This window comes from Macaca fascicularis, chromosome 3 (assembly GCF_037993035.2).
Source record: "Macaca fascicularis isolate 582-1 chromosome 3, T2T-MFA8v1.1".
Taxonomy (NCBI): Eukaryota; Metazoa; Chordata; class Mammalia; order Primates; family Cercopithecidae; genus Macaca; species Macaca fascicularis.
In genome coordinates this window covers 169,638,067-169,657,958 of record NC_088377.1, presented here as the reverse complement: position 1 = coordinate 169,657,958, position 19,892 = coordinate 169,638,067, and the positions used below count along the sequence as shown (strand labels likewise).

Sequence of the window (19,892 nt, the reverse complement as noted above, 5' to 3'; positions counted from 1 at the left end):
AACACAAACACTCTGGTCAGTCAGCTTTGGAACAAGAATACGCATTCTTGTTCATAACAAGATAATGGGCTCTGTAAGAGATTCTGTTGATGGCTATGTGAAACTTATGTATTGCTCTGAGTATTTTACACTCTTTGTCGAGTTTTATGATAACTAAGCCTCAGGACTCAAAATGTGTTCACTTTTTCCTTTATTGGGCAGTGGGAGCTAAGGGAAGTGTGACAAATCGGTCTTGGCTAGAAGTATGTGACAACTTCCCAATGGCACTTACTCTGCCAATAAGAGACCAGGCATTAGCTGAAGGAGACAAAACTCAAGTGGAAACAAAAAACAGTTTGAAGGATTAGTCAACGGTGTCTACTGCATGCCCACTGTGTTCTCACTACTGCATCAGACATCACAGTGGCACAGGAGGCATACAGGACCTGCTTTCTGTCCACGGGGGACACTGAAAAATTCACCAGCTTACCTAGCAGACCTCCACTCTCCATTTAACTAATACTTGCCGATGTCTACTCTGGGCCAGGAAGATAAGGATTGTTGTGGAAGATGAGGATTCAATGATGAAAACACTTTGCGCTCATGAAGTTAATTACCAGCTAGGAAAAGATTATTTTCCTCTACTATTGTAAAAGGTATGTTATTGGTGACTGGATTTGCCATCTGGCCTATATGTTGCAGAATGTTAAGAAATAGTACATGGCCGGGTGCAGTGGCTCAAGCCTGTAATCCCAGCACTCTGGGAGGCCAAGGCAGGTGGATCACTTGAGGACAGGAGTTTGAGACCAGCCTGGCCAACATGGTGAAACCCTGCCTCTACTAAAAATAGAAAAATTGGCAGGGTGTGGTGGTGCACGCCTGTAGGGCCAGCTACTCAGGAGGCTGAGGCAGGAGAATCGCTTGAATTCCAGAGGTGGAGGTTGCAGTGAGCTGAGACTGCACCATTGCACTCTAGCCTGGGTGAAACAGCAAGACTCTTTCTCAAAAAAAAAAAAAAAAAAAAGAAAAAAAAAGAAAAAAAGAAAAGAAATAGTACATGATAGATAATTGGATTATATTAGGCAGATGCATGTGTGGCTAGGAAGCTACTGGCAGAATGCAGTGGACAAGTCAATCGCGGGGCTTAACAGGACACATCCCTCACTAAGCAGACAGCCTTGGGCCTCTGTTCTCTCCCCACACCACAAGCTGGGAATGGGAAGTCAGCACAGAAGGTGGGAAATGGCAGAGAGGGAGGGAGTGGTGCTGTAGCAGCTTCAAGGGTAGCAAATGTGCAGTCTTGCCAGCAACAGGAAAAACAGCTCTATTCAAACAGAAATGGCAGATGCCAGGTAAGGCAATAAGAGTCTCTTTCTGGAATTTGAACTGAGCAGTGTTTAAAACAAAAGCCCAGCAGGAGCCAGAGGAAGGAGGCCATAAGCAGAGAGGACGAACTGGTGGCATTAACACTGGAGATCTACAGTGAGGTCTCTGGAGTAATCTCAGACTCAGAATCACCCCAAGTTCCAGGATCTGTGACACCTGACCCTACCTAGGCTCCTATTAGATTTTCATGGATATTCCTCTGCTCTCTCCCCTCACTGACACTGTAAGCCAATCTGTGAGGATCTGGTACTATCAACCAAACTAAAACAAAAACAAGAACAGTGCATCTTAGGGCAGGCACTGTGTCATATTCAGATTTTAATCTTTCCAGCACTCAATATACTATGTAGCACACAGTGGCATTGGAGAACCTCAATAAATGTTGAATGAATATTAGTGAAAAATAGTTCTGAAAAATGTAAACACACAGAGAAAGAGATGGTTGATGAACTGTCAGGGTGCAGACCTGAGATGAGGTTTAGTCTGACGCACCTGGAGAACAGAGGTGTTTTATGCAAATACCAGGAAAGCGGCCAACAGAATCCATTAACTACATACATCCCACCTTCCCATGGTTACATAACACTTCAAAGATTAAAAAAAAATATAGCATAGCTACACCCTTTTACCCCACTTGTCTTTAAATTGGCACATTTGGAGAACGTGGTTTAACTACAGAGTTGAAGTGGTCAACACTGACCAGCTATGTCAGAGAGACCTGAGCTGGAGCACAGCAGAAATGTTTAGCTTCTGACACACCAAAGGAGGAAAACAATTCTCACTCATGACCTATGTTCAGTTCTAGGAAAGTTATGTGGCCACATGGAAATGCAGAAAACTGGAGCACACTTAAAGAGAGCAGGGGAAAATGACTCAGGGGCGTGGAGACCTGCCTCTAAAGGGAAGATAAAAGGTGCTAAATTTGTACAGCTTGGCTAAGCGGTGACTAAGAGGGTGACACGATAACAATCTGCAAATATTTGAAAGGTGTAAATACAAGAAAGGAGGGAGAATGCCTAGCCTGAAAACAGGGGATGTAATTATTAGGGGAAAGAAAATCTGGACACCATGTCGGAGAAACTTAGTGTGGGGATGACTACTGGGATATAAATAAGTTTCCCAATGGAAGGGAAAATGTTATTCAGTCTTAAAGCTGAAAGATGGTCACTGAGTGCAGTCCTCTGCTTACAGTGAGGAGCCCAGGCCAGTGAATTGTGATTTTATTTTATATATTTAGACAAATTAATAATATTCAATATTATTTAATATTGAATATTCAATATCTCTGCTTTAAATAATGGTCCCTGAAATTTCAACACAATTTTTGTTGATCAAATGATGGGGGAGACAAAATGGCAGTTTTGATGGAAATTTCACAACAAAACAGGGTTTATCTACCTAGCCACATACCTAGCTAGCAGATAAAGGAGGGCTCAGTGCAGATGTGGGGGGCGGACAGTGGGGAGAGGAACAGGAATATCTCATCTAGTTTTCATCTTCCTTCCTAGTCTCTAAGACCCCAGGCAGGAATGCTGTAAAAGTTTTCCAGATAGGAAACTATGGACACCTCTCCTTTCTATAGACTGCACTTGGTACCCTGGAGTCAATGTCATGGACAAGACACAGAAGGAACACTAAAACAAGCTTCTTGTCCCACTGACTGCACTCCTATACCTCTGCCTGAGTACCTGCTGCTGGAGCTACTCGATTTATAATCCACAGGCTCCCAGCAGATTTTTACCCCTAGACTCAATTAGTTCCATTTCTATACTTTCCCATACCACCTTTCTCCCCACCAAAAAAAAAAAAAAATTGTAAAAAGCTCCACTACACATAGACTGTAGATACTTAAACTCCATATAAAGGCTGAGAAAAGCAACACTTTTAAGTCTGTCCAGGACGATTTCAAAAATTCTTCAGCACTAACAATATATAGATAGGTATCCCCTCCTTAAGTATCAAGAAAAAAATCAAGAACTTTTAACCATCAACATGAAAGGTAGAGTCAGACAGACCATCTGCCTAATTTTAAGGAACGTAGTTATCACTTAAGTAACATACAAAGCCAAATCAGTTCATGCCATTGCTTCTCAGACCTGTAATAGCTCATACACCAAAAACTTGTACTTCTTGCTCATAAGCTTTAAAGTAGAAATAATATGGAGGACTCAGGTTGCAAACGCTGTCAATGAATCAGTTCACTATTGAAAACTGCACATCATCTCACTTAGGGCGTATATTTCCATGTTCCTAAAACGGCCCAAAGAAAAAGGGAAATGGCAGACCAGTTGGTTCCTAAGAGTTTGTTCTTCATGAGGCTACAGTTTGTACTAAAAAGTTTAAAAGTAAAACAAGGATTTTGCATTTTCTCAAATTCTTTATTCTCTCCCTTGTTCTCTAAACCCCTACTTTGTTACCTCAGGGGAGGTAGCATCTTGTGGGCCAATTTTGGAACATGTCACTGCTAAAGCTCTTTCAATGATCAGAATAAAGGGATAAAAGAAGAATGAAGGGATCCTAATTAAAAGGGATCAAATACCTCAGGTAATTGTAGTCAGGGGAGTCAGAACTGGGCAGAAGCTGAGACTGAAGCTGTTTTTAGTCACAGCTCCAGTTTTTTAGGATAGACTTTTATTAGGTTGTTCGGATTTTGTAATGTTTGATGCATTTGTTGAAAGACCAGGTACTGAAGTTAATTTGGAATAGGAACAAGAAAACCAAGTCTTCACAATGCAATGGAAACTGCAGCTCTCTTTGAAGAAAGGAAGGGGAAGAGAAGCGAAGCATCTACAGACAGGAAGTGTGGTGCTTGGCTGTTAAACATGCCTTGAGTTTCTGATACAAGTCATAATAGTTGTTTGCCTGTTAATGATAGATCCCTATTCTACAGTCATTTGAGGTAAGGGATATGCCAGTTCTCTCTACATCCCCGGTATTTGGCAAACAGGAGATGCTCAATAATTCAGTTTGCTACATGAATGCCAGAGAGGAGAAAATCTAGCAAAAACAGATACACCAAACCTGTTACAACAACCTGCTTTTCCAAGAGTTCTGGATGCGTATGAGTTAACATGTGGAGTATTGATGAGGAATTCTAGTACTGCTTATTCTCAGGACTTAAAGGTAAATGTGTATTAAATACTCAATCACTGACCACAGTCAGTGGAAGAGGCAAGGAGGGGATGACTTAGAGGCCTTATACTGAATATCTTGCTCTCAGTCTAGCCAGGCAAGGTACAAAACCAGCTTCACCGAATTTGATTTATTGTTAGTTTTAGACAACAGACAAACTCTCCCAAATGGAAAAAAAGCATTTTTAGATGGAGCTGGTACAGAAGATAACAATCAGGCCAGCATGGGAATAACCTTTTATAATTCTCCCCATTGCAGAGCAAGATCTGAAAACGATGATTTTTAAGGGGGAAAAAAAAAACCTCTCACTGATTAACGAGGCCTTTCCTTTCCTGTGGCATCCCAAGAGCAGGCCGTAAACCACCCTGCCAGGCTGTCTCTGGGGGTGTGTTTGGGAAGGGGACTGGAGATAGCAGGCTGTCTGCTTCCCAATGCCCATGTTCATTTTTCGGGATTGCTATAAGCAGCAGCTGCAATAATGTCACCGCCAGCTACTAGCAGAAAGAACAACTGGGCATGGGAGAGATCTGTGTCTTTCAAATGTTTTTTTTTTTTTTTTTCCCCCCCTGGATTTCTCTTTATTATCCATATCAAAACAACCTCATACCTTCATTAACAAATTCACAGAAAACAAAGTATCTGAGGTCAAAAGCTAGAGCTGTAGTCTTCTGAATGACAAGAAAGCTCCTACATGGCTCAAGCTTTTATGTAACACAGTGGCACTGTGCAGACAGCCTCTAACAGGCACAAATGCTATGTGTGAGCAAGGAGGAGTTGGTTTCTATGAGAACCTCAACTTTTATTTCTTCCGACTTATTTGAAAGCAATAGGACTTTATCTTTAAATCAAATAAAATATATTTTTCCCCCTTTTGATTTTTGGCACCAAAGGTTCCTATTCTTGGTCTTTTTTATTCCATGTTAATGGATAAAGAGAAAAATTTGAATCTACTGTCCAGGCTGCTAGAGATTTGCTACAAGGTGAAGAGAAAGCCACAGGAAATACCCCTATGGATCTTGCAAGTCGACGCTTCCATAAAGTATTCTGGCACACACCTGGCAGCCAAATGTAAAAGCTACTTACTTGCATAAATTTAGAGTGACTTTTTCTAGACCAAACTGTTTTATTTGAACAAAATGGTTCTGAGATGTGTGGAGAGTACTTCTAAACTATTGCCTTTTTTGAGCTTTCACTCAAAATTGCTCTGAGCTCCTCCTCCTGAGGCAAGTGAATTCCAAATGTCTAGAGATTAGTATACTCAGCCTACAGTAGGATGGGGAGGAAAAAACAGCTAGTGTCAGGAATATTAACACTTAAGAAAGAACCAAAGAAAATGAATAAAAAAAAAAAAACCTCTGGGCTGAGAAACTCTTAGCAAGAGCCTTTCACCTCACCAACTTTACTTTAAAGAAAAAGGAAGGGTGGGGGGGGGGGGGAAGCAAGCAAAAGGGAAAGGAATTGTGAAAAGTCAAGGTTCTCCAAGAGCACAGGCCAAGCTACAAACATCCTGTCCAGAGTAGTTTGGATCCTGGGCCAGCCGTGGGTCAAGAATGGCATTTGCCTTATTTATCTATTTACTTTTTACCAAACGCTATAGTTATTTTTTTACCATACCCATAGTTACCATACCCTAAAGCAGGGAACAGCAGACAACTTCCTAAAGACTAAGTCTGCCCACTGATTTTGTACAGCTCGTGAGCTAAGAATGATTTTTGTATTTTTGAATGGTTAAAAAATCAAAAGAAGAATATTTGTGACATGTTGTAGGATACAATAAATTTCTCTTCAAAGGTTTCAGCCTCTAAATTGTTAAGTACAATGAGTTCTGAGATCCTCCCCGAAGAACCAATGTATCAGTACGTTCAGCTCCCCTGTTCTTTGTTCTTCATTTTAAAGTTTAACTTCCTCTTTCTTTACATCTCCTTGTCCCTAGTTTCAGTAAACAAGCCCCTCCTAGCCTCTATCACCTGCTCTGACCTTAGTCATCCTTGGTCACCTGCTCTGTTCTTATGCATCCAGAGTCACCTGTTCTGTAACTGCTCTTCCCACCAAACTACTCACCCCGCCACTCCGGCTCCTACCCCTGCGCTCTTTAAAATGGCCAGCCAGAATTAGCTTAGACTGTGCGGTCCAACCCTAGCCAATAGGGGAACGACACAGCAATAGGGGCTACCTGCCCCTTCTCCTCCCTTGTTCAGGTGTCCTCTCGTCATTGCTCCATCCGTGCGTCGCACCCTTCTATAGAAGTAAAATTGCCTTGCTGAGAAAATTTATGTTTGAGTGCTATTTCTTTTGCATCACCGAAAATTTATTTCCAACAATGTGATGACTATGAAATTCAAATTTCAGTGTCAATAAATGAAGTCTTATTAGAACACGGCCACATGTATTTGCTGTCTATGACTGCTTTCATGGTACAGGGCTACAGTTGTACCATGAGCATGTGTAACAGAGACCATAAGGCCCACAAAGACTAAGATATTTACTATGTGGCCCTTTCTAGAAAAAGTATGCCAATGTGCTCTGAAGCCTGTTGCATGGTGGTTTAAAAAAAATATAGGCGGCTGGGCGTGGTGGCTCACGTCTGTAATCCCAGCACTTTGGGAGGCCGAGGTGGGAAGATCACCTGAGGTCAGGAGTTCAAGGCCAACGTGGTGAAACCCCACCTCTACTAAAAATACAAATATTGGCCAGGCGGGTGGTGTGCGCCAGTAATCCCAGCTACTCGGCAGGCTGGGGCAGGAGAATCACTTGAACCTGATAGTACAGGGTAACTCAACTTGATGTTGAGTTATCAGTACAGGTGACAGCATAAGATATGTTAAATTATAATAAATAAAAATAATACTTAAAAAACCTTATGGTCATGTGACCTAGAAGGTAAAAGGAATGAAAACATGGCTTAGGGGAAACAGCCAGAGGCAGCTGACATTAACTGCAGGTATGTGCCCTCAACCTTTCTCTCCTGAGCCCTGTTCTATGAATGTCCACTTTCCTGTACTTCTGATCATTCTATTTTATTCCCACTCTCCTCCCACAGATGCATATTTCCCCATTCAAAACATACTCTCCATAAGCTCAAACCTTGAAAATGCCACAGTTGCTACTCTTTGTTCTTCATTGTAACTGCTTCTCTCCACTTCCTGACCAATCTGTTCACCATTAGACTTCTTGTGAAGAAGCCCTTTGCTCCTAAGATGTTGTCCTTAGACTTTGTCTTTCAACTAAATGATAGTTAGAAGTCCTACTAGATTGTTCTATGGTATTTATCACTAAGCGCCAACCCCTGAGATCTTTTCCTTCTTGTTGCTTCTTTCTTCTAGGTGTCCTATCTCTCTGGCTGCTTGTTTTGTTTCTTACTGTTGCCTTCAGTCATGTACTGCAGCCCTTTATTTCTCTCTGCACTATCCTTTGGCAGGTCTATCCATTCCTACCTTCTCTATCACCGTGATCATGCAGAACTCAGACATGTAATCCTGGCTCTATACCCAACTGCCAAACATCTAACAACTGCCCACATCTCCCTTTGGATGTCCTGCCAAGACCTCAAACTCAACGTGTCCTAAAACCAAACTAATCTTCCTCCCAAACCTCTGTCACCTCCTCCTCTTCCAGAGTTCCCCATTCTGGTTCCAGCACTACCATCCTCCTGGGCTGAAAACCTCTCTTATCTTCTTCCCTACTCTATCCCCATAACCCAATGATTGCTACATCCACTTGATTCCATTATTTCCCCTTCTATAGTTATTCCTCTCAATCTTCAACATACCTCTGTTTGTCAGGCTCTTCTTACTTGTGGCCAAGAATCTTCTGATCTACCTGTGCCTGCCCTCGATTTTTCCCTATACTTACTCTTTATACACACAGCTACCAGATTAATCTTCCTAAAACACAATGTTCTGCTTCTTATTTTTTTTTTATTTGCTTCCAAACAAAATCAGAACGCAATCTGACATTCTAGGCCTTCTAAGATCTGGTCCAATTCCTTCGGACCATTTAAAACATGCATTACCCATTTGACACCTTTTCAAATATTTGAAGAGACTTGCAACATCTATTTCTTCTCATTCTCATGTCTTATTTTCTCTGGGCTGAACATTTCTAAGGTCCTCATGAGACGTGAGTTTTGATTTCCTACCATTCTACTCTTTTTCTTCTTTAAACCTACATAAGATGAAGTGAATCTTCAAACTGAAAATATCTTTCTAGTTGATTTAATTAAAAAGGTCCAATGGGGGTGGTGGAGTGTGCAACAGGGAGCATCCCTTTTTCTGCACTGTTGAAAGCGGACTCTGGAAGCGTTCCCAGAGAAATGCGCTGCTTTGTTGGATAAATGGGGGAGGGGTGTGGAGAGACTGCATATCAGTCTTCTCTCTGTGTGGCCAGGCAGAGTTGGACTTTTCCTCCAGGCAACATGCTGCAGCCAGAGACAGCTCCGTTAGTGTGGGGCGGGCAGGGCGGAATCCCCAGACTGAAGGAAATGGGAAGCCCTCAAGACACCATGTGGGGGAGGTGGAGCCTGTCCCGGCAAAGGTTTCCTGCCTCCACGGCCTCCATTCCAGCTTTCATTCTCTGTCTCTCAGCAGCAGCCCCAGGCACTGTGGAGACCCGGGTGGTGTTGTGGCAAGCAGTCTATTCATTTCCTTCTCTCATTCACTGGGCTCTCAGGGATCAAAAGGAACAGCAAATCCAAACCACTGCCCAGAATTCACTTTGCAGAATTCAGGGAAAGATTGTTCTACTGAAGTGATGACTTTCCCTATTAGGGAGACCTGAGGGAAAGAAAAAGGACTTCTGTATCCTTTACTTTCCACTGATGCAACACTGCAGACATGACTATTTCAGTCACCACTGTGGCCAGTGGACAGGGCACAGCAGTGCACTCAGTTGAGGCTTTTTAGCCTCTATCACAGTGCGGCAACAGTGCACCAAAGCACCAGGATTTGAACTGTGATGCTGGACGCAGTTCACATTGCTTCAGTTGAAAAGAGGAAGGGCAGTGAGGGAGCATATTAGGTACTCAACAGACCCGCATCCGGTTTTTGTTTTTGCAGCCATGCAGGAGGTATTAACCTGTGCCATCAGGCTGTGCCTGTCTTCCAGGGAGAGGAAAGCTGCTCCAGTGTGCTCTGCACGAAAGAAGGACAGCACCAGGATGGGAAGCTTGCCAGAAATCAGGATTTCTAATAAGGGTGGGGCAGGGGAGGAGTGGCGAGGAGTGATTATGGACAGGAGGAGGAAACTTCCTGAACACAGCTCTCCACACCAAGCACATTCCCCGACCAGAGTTCCTGGTGCCTGTGACAACCAACGGGGGGTGTGTGTGTGTGTGTGTGTGTGTATGCTTGTGCACTTGTCTGTGCTCACTCACCCAAGGAAAGAGGGTGGGGAATAAGAGAGGAAAGGAGAAGAAGGTGGAGGAGGAGGGGCTGAGGAAACCACAGTGGCCATCTCTGAGGGCTGAACTCTCATTTATAAGCCCATGGTGGGTCATAGCAACTGTCACAATGACCCAAATCAGAAACTGGAATTTGGGAAGAATGCAGGAAGAATGCTGAATGGGGCCGGACCTGCCTACTGACAGCCATGAGCACCTCTGTGGGGGTGTCACAGTGGAGCAGAGCAGAGAGAAGAACGGGGTAGCGTGCTCGGCACAGCACACCGAAGAAAATCTCATGCCAGGGCAAAAGAGAGGAGCCGACCCTTCTGCAGTGATCTGCCAGTCTCACACCCTTCATGTGTCTTCCAAAGCTCCAGGCTGGCTGCCTGCTCTGCTCCCCTTGTCCATCCTGCAGACTTTGGTAGATGCTGGCTTGTTTGTACCTTTCACTCACTTTGGTTCCTTGTTCCCTCTCCATTATATCTTAGCCCTGCTCTCTGTCAGGCCATTCTTGTCTAGTATCACAAGCAGAAAGAAACTTAGCTGAAGCCTTTTACTCTGATTGCTGGCTGCTCCGGGGTGCAAGCAGAGGGGGGGGTCAATCTCTCTTAAACACACACACACACACACACACACACGTAATGCTTCTCCTGAGTGTGTCCCTACTACATTCAACTCAATATTGGGGTGTATACAAGAGGCCTGCTCAAAAACGCCTAAATTAATGGAAAAACGATGAGCTGCACGTCCTTGTAGGGAAATTTGGGGAGTCTGAAAAGCTGTATGGTTTGTGTATGCCTCTTTTGTGTAACAATATGTTTTGGTTTTCATAGTTTTTATCATTAAAGTAATTGTATGTCCTCTAAAAATATAAAACAAAATCAAGTGGCCAGTCACAAATAGGGCTTTTTCTCTTTGGGTAACTCCCTCTGCAATTTACAAAGTGCCTGGATGCTCTCTGGCCCAAATGGATCCCCCCAGGTTAGAAGGCAATTAGATCTCCCAGCACAAGATGCTCTTCAGCAATACAACTCAAGACCCAGGGGACAAAAGAAGATGGACTTTTCTATCTCAGTCAGCCATCCTAGGGAGACACCAGTTCCTGAATGGCAAAGAGGACAGCTGTCAGCAAAAGGGCGGGGGAGCAGTGAGGCAAATTTCACAGCCTAAAAGCCAAGAGAAAAACAAAAACAAGAGAAGTGTTTCATATGGAGGCTGTCTCCCCTAATGTCACTAAACTGGAAAATCCCATATTCTCGAATTCACCCACCCTTAGCAGACAGCTGTTCATGCCTGAGTCAGAAGGAAAGGTGAATGCTTTGGAAGGGGAATTCTCCTAGACAGCCTGGAATCTGAAGAAGCTCAATCACCTAAATAATGTCAGTATTTTGGACCGGCATAAAAAGTGGGTTCATTTCTGTATCTCCTTGGAAACCAACTGGCTCCCAAGGTAGTGAATGAGAGAGGGCAATGAAATCGTTGCTTCAAAGGGAGCCCAGGCCAAGCCCCCAGCAAGCAACTCTGTCTTCCACTTGGTATTTCCAGGGCAGACAAGATCAAGGAAGGAGCATGAACGAACCTTCAGGTACCAAGTTTGATCCAAACCACTCCAAATTCACCTTGGAGATAACGGGCATTTATAATCTGATGGGACCCTAACATTCTTACTTCCCTTTCACCAATATTCTAGCTGAGATGCTGTATCGTATTAAATCTTTGTAGATGAGTGATGTGGTTTAAAATACTGCAGGCTTTGGCTGCCATTCCCTTCCCTGGGGTCTCAAAATAACTCCACACAAATCATTTTTGCTAAACACTCACTCAGGCAGCTCTTCCCTGCCAGAACACACACATCTTATGTAAGTGAAGAAGCCACCTAGTTTGCTGGAAGACAGTAGCACTCCCAGAGAGGCAGTACTGTCTGCTGCTACTGAGACTCTGCAGAGCTGGGTTTTCAATCCCCCTGTCCCCTGACAAAAGGCAGGCACCTAGCCAGGCTGTGCACAAGCTTCCTTAGCAAGACAGCCCCCATAGAGGTTCAGGTGGTCAGGCCAGGGAAGGCCCCTCAATTCAGGGCTGTTTTAGAAACAAAGGCAATTTGGACATAGTGACTATTTGCTACATAAAAAGTCTGCTCTGCTAAATTTTGGAAAGGAATGAGAAGAGGGAGTAACACGGTGTCTGTCCTTCAAGAATGCACACAGGTCAGTGTGGAAGATAGGCACACACATAGATATGACACAGTACAAAGCTATCAGTAGAGCAGAACCAAAAGAATGAGGTCGGCAAACAGGAGCAGTGAATGGGGGTGGCTGGGAAGAGGAGAGATGTTAGAGACCACCTCACCTCAGGTAGCTTCAAAGCCTCCTCTTCCCAAATCATTGACATTGGCAGTTCTAACCCACTCCTCTGCCCTTGGCTTGGCTGCTTTGTTCGCCCTTCCTCCGAGTGCCCTTCCTACCTCTTCTCAATCTAAGTCTCTGCTGTCAGATCCGTTTTTCTGACAGTTCTGAAGCCTCCGAACATCATAACGGTCTGTTCTTAGTTGCTTCCCACTCCAAATCCAGTCCCTAGGCAATCATTTGCTCTCTGTGCTTCCAATTCCACTATAAGCTGATGACTCTCAAAGTTTTAATCTCCATTTCTGACGTTTCTATTGAATTCATCTGGACCTTCAAACACTCACAGCCATCTAACATCCAAGCTGTCAAAACTGACCTCATCAAACCTTGTGTTATTAACAAGCCAGAAAACTGACCTCTCTCTTCCTCATGCTCTACTATTAAAGCGCCAACCAGGTTTAAAGCCTCCTTAAACAGGGCTGCTCCTTCCTCTTCATTCCCACTCTGCAGCCTAAGCAGGCTGCACACCTCTTCTCAGACACATGGCAACCACCTCCCAGCCAGACTTCCTTACCTCATTTGGGCCCTCTCCAATCTTGTCTCCATACTGCGGTCAAAGGGATCTTTGAAAATTACATAACGCAATGAAAAAAGATGACTTTCTGCTACATCCAGTAACATGGATGAATCTCACAGACAACAGTTGGGTAAACTGGACAGGCGCGGTGGCTCACGCCTGTAATCCCAGCACTTTGGGAGGCCGAGACAGGTGGATCTCTTGAGGTCAGGAGTTCGAGACCAGCTTGGCCAACATGGCGAAACCCTGTCTCTACTAAAAATACAAAAATTAGCCGGTGTGGTAGTGCACATCTGTAATCCCAGCTACTAGAGAGGCTGAGGTTGGTTAATTGCTTGAGCCCAGAGGGCAGAGCTTGCGGCAAGGCGATATCGGGCCCCCGGGCGACAGAGCGAGACTCGTCTCAGGAAAAAAAAGAAAAAAAAAAAAAAAAAGTAAAGGTAAATTCAGATTGTGATTCCATTTCTGAAGTTCAAAGATAGGGCCAGGTGCTGTGGCTCACACCTGTAATCCCAGCACTTCACGAGGCCAAGACAGGGGATCACTTGATCCCAGGATCTTGAGACCAGCCTGGTGAACATGGTGAAACCCCGTCTCTATAAAAAATATAAAAATTAGCATGGTGACTTGAACCTATAGTCCCAGCTACTTGGGAGGCTGAGGCAGGAGGATCACTTGAGCTTGGGAGGCAGAGGCTGTGGTGAGCCGAGATTGTGCTACTGCACTCCAGCTTGGTGACAGTGCAAGGCTCTGTCTCAACAAAATAACCCCCCCCACTCCCCCCGCAAAAAAACCCCAACAACTAGGCAAAACTAATCTATGATGAGAGAGGTTGGAAAGGATACTGGTTATCTTTGAGGGGAGCACCAGGAGGGACCCTGTGGAGTGTTAGAAATACTTCATATCTTCATGTATGGTGGTTACTTGAAATTATGTTCATATATAAAAATTTAGTAAGCTGGCCAGGTGTGGTGGCTCACGCCTGTAATCCTAGCACTTTGGGAGGCCGAGGCGGGTGGTCTGAGCTCAGGAGTTCGAGACCAGTCTGGGCAACATGGTAAAATCTGGTCTCTACTAAAAAAAACAAAAAACAAAAAAATTAGCTGGGCGTGGTGGCATGCGCCTGTAATCCCAGTTACTTGGGAGGATGAGGCAGGAGAATCACTTGAACCCAGGAGGCAGAGGCTGAGAGGCAGTGAGCTGAGATCACACCACTGCACTGTAGCCTGGGTGACAAAGTGAGACAATAATTCAGCAAGCTGTATACTTACGACTTGTGTACTTTATTGTATATAAGTCACACCTAAAGTTATTTTAATGACAACATATCACTCATCTTTCATTGCTTCTGATAACCTACCTTAGGAGTTCCTAAACTAGGGGTCAAGACTGGGCTTGGGGGAGAGAGGCTGCTGTTTGTAAACCCAGTGCAATTATATGAACATCTTTGTATGTATTTTCTGAAGAGAAGATTACCTTGTACTCTTCAGATTCATTATTTACTGAGAATGTCTAAAACTCAACGTCACCAACAACTGATCTATGTGGTGCAATCTAAACAACCTTGCACAGACACAAGGCCCTTCTAAGACTCGGGTATCTGACTTTCCAAACTTACCTTTAACCACTGTCCCTCTTCTAGCAGACATGACAGCCATAATAAAATATTTATCCTTTTGAATGACGACGCCTTTTCACGGTCCTTTCTCCTGCCTTTGCTGGTTACAAACCTTTTTCTTTCCTCATCTATCTGGCATTTTCTAGGGAGAAAGCCTATATAGCCTTCTAAGATTTGTAAAATGGTTGGTGACCACCCCTAACAGCAAAGAAACTGAGCCACAGGGAAAAGTGACATCGAAATAACTCTGTGTTGAACTCCAGCAAAACAATCTGCAAAGGGTGGCTTGGGGCTGGGATGAAGCTCACTAAAGATTGTTGAAGGAATGAATAAATCTGAGTATTTGAATTCACTGCTCTTGTGGTCCTGTGAAAATGATCAGGTGATGGCAATCCACACCGGGGCTTATCAGGATTTTTATTTTTTAAAACATTTATTTATTTATTTGTAGAGACAGGGTCTCACTTTGTTGCCCAGGCTGGTCTCAAACTCCTGGGGTCAAGTGATCCTCTCACCCAGGCCTCCCAAAGTGCTGGGATTATAGGCATGAGCCACCATACCTGGCCCTACTCAGGATTTTTATTAACAGCTGAGGTGAAGGCATTGCAGATGTATGTATTTAACATACGTATCACATGAGAGAACAAACATACAAAGATTCAATCAGGCAAGTATCAGGGGTTAAAGTTACGAAGATAAAACAAAAGGGATTAACAGCAAGTGCTCAACAGAAAATGAGAGACTGTGATACACTTTCATACAAGTTCATATATAAAGGACCTGGAAAATATGTGTATTTGACTACCATTCTGTGACACAAAGAACTTAAAGGCATCTTCATGTATCACCTAAGCATTCATAGAATCACAAAATGTTACAGCTGGAGAAAGAACCTTAGAAATCGAGTCCAGACTCCTCCTTTTCACAGAGGATGTTACTGGAAATAAGAGAAGTTCAATGACTTATACAAGGTCACATGACAACTTGGCAATAAAATACAGCTTATAAACCCTATCTTTTGACAGGCAATTGTTCTTTCCACTGTATCCTGTCAGTTCAGGTTGAATGCACTTTATATTACTTAGGTTACCTGATTTATCCGAAGGAATTCTGTTTTTAGATGTCTTTTCCCGAGTGAACAGATAATCTGATAGACTATGATGGACTTTAAAAAAACAGAGGAAATAGCTGTATTATGAAAACTAAGTTCACATATAATTAAAAGTTTTTTAAAGTATAACAAGTGACTACAGAGACTACTGGAGAAGAAACTCACATAACAATAATGACTACAATGTGAAATTACTCTTCTGCTGCATAGGGCAGTGGATCAAGCACTTTTTAAATAAAGGTATCATGCTATTTAATACTTAGAGAAACTCTAATTTATAGAAGAGAAACTAACGCAAAGATAGGTTAAGCAACTTGTCCTAGATGACACAGATTATAAACGGCATATCCGGAATTTGAACCTGTTCCTGTGATTCTAAAATTCACATGTGAAATGAATACAGTAAAGTGCATCCCTCAAAAGGGAATATATCACTGAATTTCCAAAGCTGAAATTGTCTTTTTTTTGTTTTTTTTTTTTTTTTTTTTTTTTTTTTTTGACACAGAGTCTTGCTCTGTCTCCCAGGCTGGAGTGCAGTGGCGTGATCTCAGCTCACTGCAAGCTCCACCTCCTGGGTTCACGCCATTCTCCTGCTTCAGCCTCCAGAGTAGCTGGGACTACAGGCACCTGCCACCATGCCTGGCTAATTTTTTGTATTTTTAGAAGAGACGGGGTTTCACCATGTTAGCCAGGATGGTCTCGATCTCCTGACCTTGTGATCTGTCTGCCTCGGCCTCTCAAAGTGCTGGGATTACAGGCGTGAGCCATAGTGCCCGGCCTAAAGCTGGAGTTCTTAAGGGACCCTTGATTATCTTTGTACAACTTTCTCATTTTGTGTATGAGGGAACGGAGCCAGGATCAGAAACCAGGCATCTGTCTATTAAATCATTTACTTCTTCCCATACAGCACGTTACTGCACTAGCGTTAGAGGGGACAGAAAGCGGGCTAGCTGGTTCTGCTTGGATATGTGGTGGAAGCAGCTTGATATACCCTCTTCCCTTCCCAGGTTCAAGGCATTCGCAACGACTAACCAGAGAAACGTACATTCTACTGTAATCCTCTTCCTCAGGACTCAGAACCCAGCTACCCACCACCAACTAACTCCAGGCAAAGGAACAGTTAGTAGGTAGTGGACTAGGCAGTAACAGAGGCAGCAAAAGATGGCGGGTGAACACAGAGGAGGTAGAGAAGGACGTGCAGGAGGCAACTCTGGATGGAGCTGAGTCGTAAAGACTGAGTAAAAGCTGCCCAGAGGACTATACAATCACCCCCAAGCACAACTGTGGGGGAGGTTGCTGATGCTGCTCCAGATGTTTACAATAGAAGGAAGCCATGGATTTGGGGAGTTGGAGACAAAAACAAACTATATGCGCCCTGGCAGGGCCCTTGAGTTTCTTCTGAGAACCACAGCCCAGGTTCAGGAGATGTTGGATCCATTGTGTTATGCTTGAGAGAGCACAAGACAGAGTCTTCCTGCTACTCTTGCTTCTAAGTCAGAAAAGGAACTAGCTTTGTGAAACACAACCGCATCTATGCACTCTTTCCTCCAACAAATTCTGTTATAATTTCTTAGACATTGAAAAAGGTAATTATTCAGACTCTCTGTGTGCAAACTATATGAACACAACATTTCACAATATCAATCAGATTTGGTGTTAGTTTAAATTGTGATCTGAGAACCATTATCCCAGCATTCTTCTTCCCTCTGTCGACGTCTAGTCAAACCTTACAAAAAGAAACTCAATGGGAGCTAGAAGAGTAAAAAGTGGACTATTTTATAATTCACCCCACTTTACGGAAATCTAACTTCCTACTATTGTGGAAATGGCTTTTCCTAACATTACATACATATATCAGACAACACGAACTGCAGATATCTGTGTTACTGAGACAAATTTCAAAACCCAATGTAGAGTCGTTGAAAGGGGACAGAGATATTTGATTGACAGGAGGTCACAATTTGCCAGCAGAAGAATAAAGAACTTGTCTCAATGGAAGATTGAAATTGAAAAGCTTAAAATATTCTTTGAAAAAAAGCAACATTGTTCTGACATCTAAAGAGGACAAATCAAATTGGTCTCCTCCCTCAGTCCCTGAAAAGGAGAGAGAGGAAATGGCGGAGTGGTAAGTGCCAGGTCCATCCCTAATTAAGCTGTGTGACCCTGGCCAACTAATAACCTCACAGAGCCTTAGTGTTCTCACTTGTTAAATGGTGGTAACAGCAACCCTTCCTACCCCACAGTATTGTAATAAGCATCCAGGGGGAATTACATATAGGAAAACATCTGAGAAGTATCTGTTATTATATAAATTAATACTTACGGAGGATAATCTTCCTGATGAGTTTTAGCATATTTAATCATGGTCCAAGCCAGGGCTTTAGGGTGGCCACACTGGTGATGAGAGAGCTAATGACCTCACTAACTTCAACAGATAACCTCTTGGAAATATTTTTTAGGAACTATAGTTTCCTGGCAAATGCACGGTAACCGTATCCTAATGTAAAAGCAGGGTACATCAAGAAAAACTGAATATGGATAAATATATACAACACAATTAGAGAATACTTTGGATTCTAAAGAGCATGACAGGAGTGAGGATAAGCCAGCAGGGGTAGGGTGCTGAGTAGGAAGAAAGGGCCTGCATCTCCTAGATCTTAGGATGTGTTTCTGGCTGAAGTTTGTGAAGCATGAAGAACAGACAACAGCTGGGAAATCAGAAAAGGAGTACATCAAGCCGTACTTATTCATGCTCCCTGAAAGATACAGCATGGATGGCAACAAGTGATAGTTACATGAAAGCAGAAATTACATTCCTTGCTGATTTGCTCCATCGTGATTTCAGCAAACACATTTTTTCCCACCACCCCCATCCCTGTCACAAACTTGTGCATGAAGCATCAAAGTGGCATGAGAGTTTTCTCTCTGGATTCCATGTCAATAAATACTGATCCTACTGAGAAGGAGAGTGCTAGCTCCTAAACCAGGAGAACTATGTTTTCAGTATTGCCTCCGTTTCGACCTTCTGCCTTCTCCAGCACTCTGACCAACCAACAGATCTAATGACTGTGCAACACCCACTGGGAGCATGGGGAAAACCGAGGGTGACTGACTGAGGTTCTCGGTGTTTCTGATTGCAGAAGGGTGCTACGGGATTTGGGAAGGGAAGCTAAGGGGTAAACATCCTGCAATTCACGGCAAGTCCTCCACAAGGAGGAAATGTTCCACCCAGATGCCACTAGTGCCCCGTTAGAAATATGCTGCTCCAGTCGTATCTCTGGGTACTCAGCCACCATCCACATTCCATCCAAAGTGAACAACTTGCTGCACCCTGCCCATACTTCGCATTTTCACACAGCTTAAAATAGAGCTGCTCCAATCTCCCTGTTCAGGTCAGAACATAATGATTTTGGCCAAAGGCTGTTTAACAACTTAGAGAAAAATAGATCAAACAGAATGCAATCATCACAATAAACTATAAAGTAATTGTTGATTTGACTTGAGGTTCTAAGAAGGAAGAAAATATGTTCTACTCTCAAGTTTTTTACAGACTCTAAGAGATTATGGAGTCATTTGAACTGATGCTTAGAGAAGCTTTGGCTCTGAGAGGTGTCTGTTCAAAAAGGCAAGTTAAGAACATGTTATGCCTGATTGCAAGTTGTAGAGCTGAAAGTCCAGTGGATGAAGCCTCTGCTTTGCCACTGACACGGTCTGTAACTATGACAATGCCACTCCATTTCTTTATGCTGTTTCCTCATCTACAAAACCAGACAGTTGGATAGTTTTCAATGCCTGCTCTAGAAATGGTGTCAGAGCTGCCTGCAGAGTAGGGAAGGATAATAGACTGGGCCTGATGGTTATGACCTACACCATAACCTAACCTTCCAGATTTATATGCTAGCCAGAAAAATGGTAAGAAATATAGGAAACATGGGCATTCCTAAAGACAGAAAAGCCATACACATCCTGCTTTCTGCTGCCAACAGGCGTGTCTACATTTGATAAAGCCTACGCTTTACCATTTGGGGGAAATACACTCTTCAGTTTTCTTCTTCATGGATAGATAACACATTTTGCCAAAGATGTCCGAGATTAAGGGAGTGGAAATGCAACAACTCTGCACGCATCCAGAGAAATATATACGTACATACAAAGAACCTGGTTTTGTTCAGTCTCAACCAAGATCATGTATTCTTTAGCTAACACTCCTCTGTTTGATTTGCAGTCAGTTTGCTTACACAGCACTATTTGGGTTTCAAGGCTTAATTTATTTGACTATATTCATTCCCTTTCCCCATCTTCCTTCCAGCACAACAATTCCAAGCAGAGAGAGAATACATCATACTCCCTTATGCAAAGAGTTCCTC

At 43.3% G+C, this 19,892-nt stretch overlaps 1 protein-coding gene across 1 annotated transcript in view; it reads right to left on the bottom strand.

Annotated features, from left to right (window-relative positions):
• Window positions 1-19,892, bottom strand: part of SND1 (staphylococcal nuclease and tudor domain containing 1) — a 438,973-nt gene that overhangs the window by 108,473 nt on the left and 310,608 nt on the right. The window lies entirely within an intron of this gene.